The following is a 7,244-nucleotide window of genomic DNA, read 5'->3' as shown; positions in this document are numbered from 1 at the left end:
TCTTCCTTCAGATTTTTTTTTCCCCCTGAACATACACTTTACATACTTAAGATCTCACCGTGGTTTAAACTTTAATTCTGCTTTACTCGGTTGACATGCATCAGCACTTCCCGATGTTATTTCAAAGTTTATAAGCATTATTTTCATTTTCTAAGTTAAATTATAAATTATTTTAATTAACTTATTTAGCTGTGCCAGGTCTTAGTTGCAGCGTGTGGGATCTAGTTCCCCGACCAGGGATTGAACCCGGGCCCCCTGTCACTGAGCACAGAGTCTTAGCCACTGGACCACCAGGGAATTCCCCCATATGGGTTATTTTTAAATAGCATCGACTCTTTTCCTATCGTGTAAGTAATACTTGGGGCTTCCCTAGTGGCTCAGATGGTAAAGAAGCTGCCTGCAATACGGGAGACCTGAGTTCCTGATCCTTGGGTGGGAAGATCTCCTGGAGAAGGGAATTGCCATCCACTCCAGTATTCTTGCCTGGAGAATTCCATGGACAGAGGAGCCTAGCGGTACAGTCCATGGGGTCACAAAGAGGTGGACACGACTGAGCAACTTTCATTAACAGACACTAACTAAAGTAATACTTGATCATTATAGAGAAGGTAGAACAAGAAAAAAAATAATAACCATCTATACTTCCTCTACTCAGAGATAACCTCTGTGAATACCATGGGGGGAGGCCTTCAAGCATTTTTTTGTTCAACTTATATACATATATTTACAGTTTTCTCCTGGTTCTTATAAGTAATGTGTCCTAGAACAGGGTATCTTTGCACACATCTCTGGGCATGTCAATGAAATAAATTCCAAGAAGGGAACTAGCTGAATCAAAGGTATACATGTTATAAAGGCTATTGATAATATTGCTAAGTGTAACCCAGAGAAACTGGGTCCTTACCATTCTCACCTGCAGCAGAGCCCACTTTGCCCCCAAACTCTTCCCAACACCAGGATTTTTGTCAGTTTTAATCTTTGCCATCCTGTTAGGAAAACAGTTGCAGTTCATTAGTGTTTCAGATTGCATTTCTTTGAAGAGAAGTCGAACATTTTTTTCCATCCACATACATTGGTTATTTACTTTTCTTCTGGTGTGAATAACATATTTCTATCCCTTTTGCCCATCTTTCTATTGGCAGGATCTTTCTCATATCAGTTCTTAAGATCAGGGAGAAAGATTTTTCTCTTAATTTTATCTATCTACAGCTATCAAGTCATGTGTTTTGCAGATATTTTACAGCCATTTTTAGTGGCTGAATGAATAGACAGCACTTCATTTAACCACCCCCTCCCCCGGATATTTAGATTAATTCTCAATTTTATGATTGTAAATAATGAAGCAGTGAATCACTTTTCTGTAAATATTTCAGGTAGTTTCTTAGCACAGAATCTTACTTTAAATTCATGACCACACACCCCTGGGACTTCCTCCCCTGCTATTGCTGTTTTGAACTCAGTCATCCTTTTCTCCAGATGACCATTTCACACCTCTCCTCTCTCTTCAAACTTCCTCTCCTAACTCTCAGCTGCTGACCTGCTTCCTCCTTCATTTCAAAAAGACTGCTTTGGCAAGGTCCTTGTGACCTGCGTACTGCTAACCCAGCGGCCACTTCTCAGCCTTCAGCTCCTTTGGCCCTGCTTGTCACTGCTCAGCCAGTATTGCTGAATCATCCTCTTCTCCCTGACCCCTGACAGAGAAAGTGACCTAGCATTCAATCCTCTCTCCTCTGTCTGCGCTTAGGCCCTGAGAATCTTCCTCCAGGTTCACAACTTTAAACGCCCTCCATAAATCTTTAGCTTATTCCTGTGCCCTGACCCAGGGCCTGAATACTCACTTGAAGTCAAATGGCATCTGAAAGTGAGTATGTCCCGAACTGATATGCTGGTTTCTACCCCTCTGTTCCATTCTTGATGGACTCTTACCTGCTCTGCCTATAATTTCCTCCACTTCAGCCAATGACCACCCTTCTTTCCAGGTGCTCAGGTCAAAAACCCTGGAGCTCGTCCTTAACTCCTTTTGTCCTCTCATACCTCGAGTTCAGTGCATTAGTGAATGTTGCCAACTCCATCTTGAAGATATATCTGGAATCCAGTTCATTCTCACCACCACCACCACCACCACCATCTCCTGTCTGGGTTATGGATCAGTTTCCTAACCGGTCTCCTGCCTGTGCTCCGTACACTTCATTCTCCACACAGTAGCAGAGTGGTCCTTTAATAGTTGAGTCACTCCTCTGCTCAAAACCCTCCAGAGCCTTTCCAAAGCCCTCAGTGTAGAAGCCAAAGTTCTCAAAATGGCATGCAAAGCCAGGCGTGGCAACTCCTGCAGCCCGTCTCCCCCTGCTCTCCCTCATGGTTACTCCACGCAACTTCAGTGACTACCCAGACACTCCCTAGAACACACCAAGCGCACGCCTGCCTCAGGATACTTGCACAAGTGGTTCCCTCTGCCTGGACCACTTTCCCGATCAAATATCTGCTTGCTTGTTCCCTCACTTTCTTCAGGTCTCTATTCAAATATCACCTCCCTCCCACCCCCAGTAAAACTTCCCTTGACCAAATTTAATGAAATAGCATCCTCCTGCTCGTGGATATCCCCGGTGGCTCAGTGAGAAGGCGTCTGCTTGCAGCTCAGGAGATTCAGGAGATATGGGTTCAATCCCTGGGTTGGGAAGATCCCCTGGAGAAGGAAATGGTAACCCACTCCAGTGTTCTTGCCAGGAAAATCCCTTGGACAAGGGAGGCTGGCGGGGCCCATGGGGTCACAAAGACTTGGACACGACTAAGCAACTGAGCACGCACACACTCCTTCTCATTCTCAGCCTGACGATTTCCGAGCCACCCTCCCTGGTTTATTTTTTCTCTAGTGCATTTAACATCACTGCACTTATTTCAGGCTTTCCTGCTGGCTCATCCTGCCTACAGTGAGGGAGACCTGGGTTCGATCCCTGGGACGGGAAGATCCCTTGGAGAAGGAAATGGCAACCCACCCCAGTACACTTGCCTGGAAAATCCCATGGACAGAGAAGCCTGGTAGGCTACAGTCCATGGGGTCGCAAAGAGCTGGACACAACTGAGCAACTTCACTTTCACTGCCCGTATTTCTTGTGTGTATCTGTTCATCATCTATCTTCCATACCTGAAGACATACATCTGAGGGCAGGTGTTTTTGTCTGTCTGAATCTCCAGTACCTAGTGAAGTGTCTGACAACATAGTAGGTGCTTTATAAGTATTTGTAAATTCATAGACTCAGAAATAGACTCAGTGTGAGCACTTTTGGAGAACCTGAGACCTCCAGCCGAATTGCTTCCAAAGCGATAGAACCAATTTGCACAATCGCCACTAGGGGGCAGGCTATTAGTAGTCCCGTTTTAAGCAAGGCAGCAGAGACCCAGAGGAACGAGAGGTTTACCTGAAGTCACCCGGTTCACTGCTGGAGGAGCCTAGGACTCCTGATTCCCAGAAGACAGTGAGGCAACTCAGAATACTGTGGGAGGACCCAGGAGGACTTTGCAGAGGAAGGGATCCTTTGGGAGAAGGGCATGGCAAGGTGGGAAGTTTTCTACCAGGTAGAAATGAGAAGAAACACCATCCCAGGTAGGGGATGCAATTTAAACCAAAACTTGAAAAAGACTAAAAATGAATTTTTTCTCATTTTAAAAAATATTTTTTATTTTTTTCTCATTTAAAAAAAGAAGAAAAACAAAAGAATAAGAAAAAAGGATACAGAAAACATAATAAACCGATACTTGAGGAAAGGCAGAGTCCAGGTGGACTGGGCCGAGCCTTCCCAGGCTGAAGGGATGAGAGGAGGCCTGGAACACCATCAGGGAGCCTGAAATTAATTCCCAGGACCCTGGGGAGCCAGGGGGTATTTTTGAGCAGAGCAGTGATATGAGCGCTGAGGTTTTCTGCTGGCTCACTGATGTCTTTCAGTTCCCACTTCTTTCCCCCTCTCCTTATATGTGTGTGTCTCTCAGCTGCCCCCTGCCCCTCCAGGCCCAGAAGTAACTGGCTAAGCCATTTTCCTTTTCCGTGTCACCACCCTGACAGCCTGTCAGGGATCAGGAGAGGGAGCGGCTGAGACAGGACCCTTTGTCTCTTAGTCTCTCCAATGCCTCGGTGCCCCCTGCCCAGCCAGGGGGGTGGAGGAAGCAAGACTTAGAAGGCAGCTGAGAGGGGAGGGTGCCTCTTGTTCCCCACCCACCCCGGCCAACCTGGATGGACTCTAGGCGCTGGCCTCCCTGCCCCCTCTGGGCCAGGCCTCGGGCCCTTACAATCCTTGGGCTGAGTCTCCGTGCTTAGTACCAGTCAGTGCCAGCTGGCAGCTCCCACCGGAGACTGGGGTGGCATGAATATGGGGAAGGGGGGAGGAAGTGGGCAAGGACCCAAGGAAAAATAGGGGCCAGGATTTGAGGAAGTGGTAGTCATAAGCTGGGTGGCCAAAATGGGGGTCACAAGGGATGAGGAAAAGGCTAGACTGAAGAGTCTGGGGGTTTCTGGAGGAAGAGGGGATGTGTCAGGCCCCCTACTTTGGTCCTCCTATCCCTGGCAGACCTAATCCTCTCCCCACCACCCAGTTTCCTCTACACCTACCCCCTTAAGCTGCCCCTAGCTAATTCTCCTTGGTCCCTTTAAGAGCTGCCTGGGAACTGGGACATCGGAGGGGGCTGGCAGGGTCCCCAACCCCTCCCCCTCCCTGCCTGCCTCTGCTCCGCCCCCTGCCCGGTACAGACTCTGCTGGAAGTCTTGGACGCCTGGGTTAGGGTCTGCACTGCTGGGCTGGGGGTAAGGCTTGAAGGTGGTGGGGAAGGAGGACCTCGGCCCCTGGGGTGGGATGGGGGTGTGTGGGATGTCAGTTTCCTAGCCCTGTGGACATGGAATATCGGTGTGCCAACTTCAATGGATAACTTAAGGGGCCCTCTGGGTGGTCCTCCGGCCTCAAAGTGGGGGAAGGGTAACCCCAGGGATCTTGAGGGACAGAGCCTAGGGGGACAGGATGCCTGCGTTTCCTCACCCTTCACTCCTCATCTCATTTTCCTGGGACTGTCATTTGCTAACCTCTGTCCAATCACTTCCTGCCCCTCCTTCAATTAAGGACATAGGGCCCTGACACCCTGTCTTCCCACAGATGGGGAAACTGAGACTAAGCAAACCAGAGTCAGTAGGATCGTGTGCCCCGGCTGGAGAAGTGGAGGTGAGGCTGCAGAAAGCACCTCCTTCCTTCTCTACTCCCAAGAGCTAGACAGGGGACTCGGGTGTCCCGCTCACCCCCGTAAATTTCTAACGGCAGCCAGAGCTACCTCCAGAGACTAAGTCTTTGTTCCCTCATGGGGCAACTTAGCTCCTTCCTGGAAGTTTTGAGTTCCACGTCACAACCAGGAGAGGGTTCCCTGAAGCCCAGCTGGGCAACCTGGAAAGAAGCAGAGGGGGGACTGTAGACTTCCCCTACTTTCCTCCCTCTTCAGAAATGGAAATGTAGTCTCTTCCAATTCTGCTACAGGGATTGGGACCAACGCCCCCAAAAGGGAAAGCATTGGGGCAGGGGCCCAAGGACACCCCCAGGTGTAGGCTCTGCAGTCAAGCCCTAGCTCAATTTCAGTGTCTTTTAGCCCCTGCCACCTTGATTCCAAATCATTTCTTCCTCTCTTGCTGTGTGTCCCAATCCTGGGGGAGAGTGATTTCGAGTGGCCTTGGCCTGCAGTGGCTTGAAGTTGGGCTTTAGTTCCCCGGCCAGAGATTGAGGTCAGATCACAGAGATGAGAGCACCAAATCCTAGCCACTAGACCAGTGGTCAGGGACAAGCTTTGCAGAAAAGAATTCCCACAAGGCTGGAAAGCAGTGAGGCTAGTAAAGTGTTTATTTGGAGGAAAAGAGTACAGTATGTTTGGATATACACATGGGCAGACTCAGAGGGAGAGTCCCTGAGTCGCGCCCTCGTGATAGCTGGAATTATTTTTATGGGGTATTTCTTCTGGTTTTCGTTTGGCCAATCATTGTGATTTGCCTGGTTCACAGTCCATATTTCATATATCTCAGGATCCTTCCACGTTTGCCCATGCATCTCTTGGTCAAGATGGACTCTACCGCAAAGGCCTATGGGTAGGCCATCCCTTAGCATTATTCCCCATGATCTCCAAGGAGCCTTTCTGTGGATGCGTGGTCAGACAGGTGCCCTAAAGATGAGTGATATGTAGTCTGGGCAGGGCCCAGCCTCCTCTCTTAACTGTCCTGTTACTTTCTTCTTGGAATTTCAGTCCATATGGAATGGATTTCCTATCGTGGGCCTGAGGGGCCCGTCTGCCTCCTGCCTCAGGAAGAATCCTTTGGCTTTCTCTGAATCCCCAGGGCCTCACGGCTGAGGGTACAGAGGGTGGCGTGTCAGGAAGTGGTGGGGGATGTGACAGCATCTCTGCTTAGTCCACTTCTGCTTTCTACACATGCCCTTCTTGCCCTGCCCCAGGCGGAAATGCTCACCCACTACCCCAAACCAGACCTTAAGGGGAACCACATCTGGCCTGTGAAACTCTCTGCCCTGGACCGGCACCAGAACACTCACTTCCTTCTTTGTAAACATACTAAATCTAGAGATGAGCCAAGCTGCTCCCAGGTAAGCTGAAAAGCCATCATTTTACTTATGTGAATCAGAGAGGGCAGGTGCCCTGCCTAAGATCACACAGCAAGTTATAGGGATCCAGGCCCAGGATCCAGGGCCTCTGCTTTCCAGCCCCATGGTGCCTCTTTTCACAGTCTTCCCACAGACCAGGACAGACCATTCGAGAATGGGCTTTTTGTTTCCCTGTTTTTGGCCGTGTGACATATAGGATCTGAGTCCCCCAGCCAGGAGTCGCAGCCCTGTCCCCTGCAGCGCAAGTGCAGAGTCTTACCCACTGGCCGCCAGGGAGATCCCCTAGAAGGGGCTTTTTCAACTCCTCATTTTTCCAGTGAAGAAGTGAGGCCCAGCCGGGACAGGAGGCAGCTCTGGTAAATAGTGGCTCAGGATCAGGGCTAGTAGAGGACACCAGGCCCAGCTTCCAAAGCTTCTGCCCAGACCCCTGCTTGCCTCAAAATAGGAAAGAATCCAGCCTAGGCTTGTCTCTTTCAATTCCTATCTGGTCTGATCCTCTGGAAAGTCCTTTCTGAAGTCTACCCTCCGTCCCTCCTCTTATAGCACAAACTTTCTTCTTCTACTAGGTCTCAGGGGGTTAGCCAAAGGCTTCTGGCATCTTAGTACAGTGGC

This window comes from Budorcas taxicolor, chromosome 3, assembly GCF_023091745.1.
Source record: "Budorcas taxicolor isolate Tak-1 chromosome 3, Takin1.1, whole genome shotgun sequence".
Classification (NCBI taxonomy): Eukaryota; Metazoa; Chordata; class Mammalia; order Artiodactyla; family Bovidae; genus Budorcas; species Budorcas taxicolor.
Note: the sequence above shows the minus strand (reverse complement) of the source record.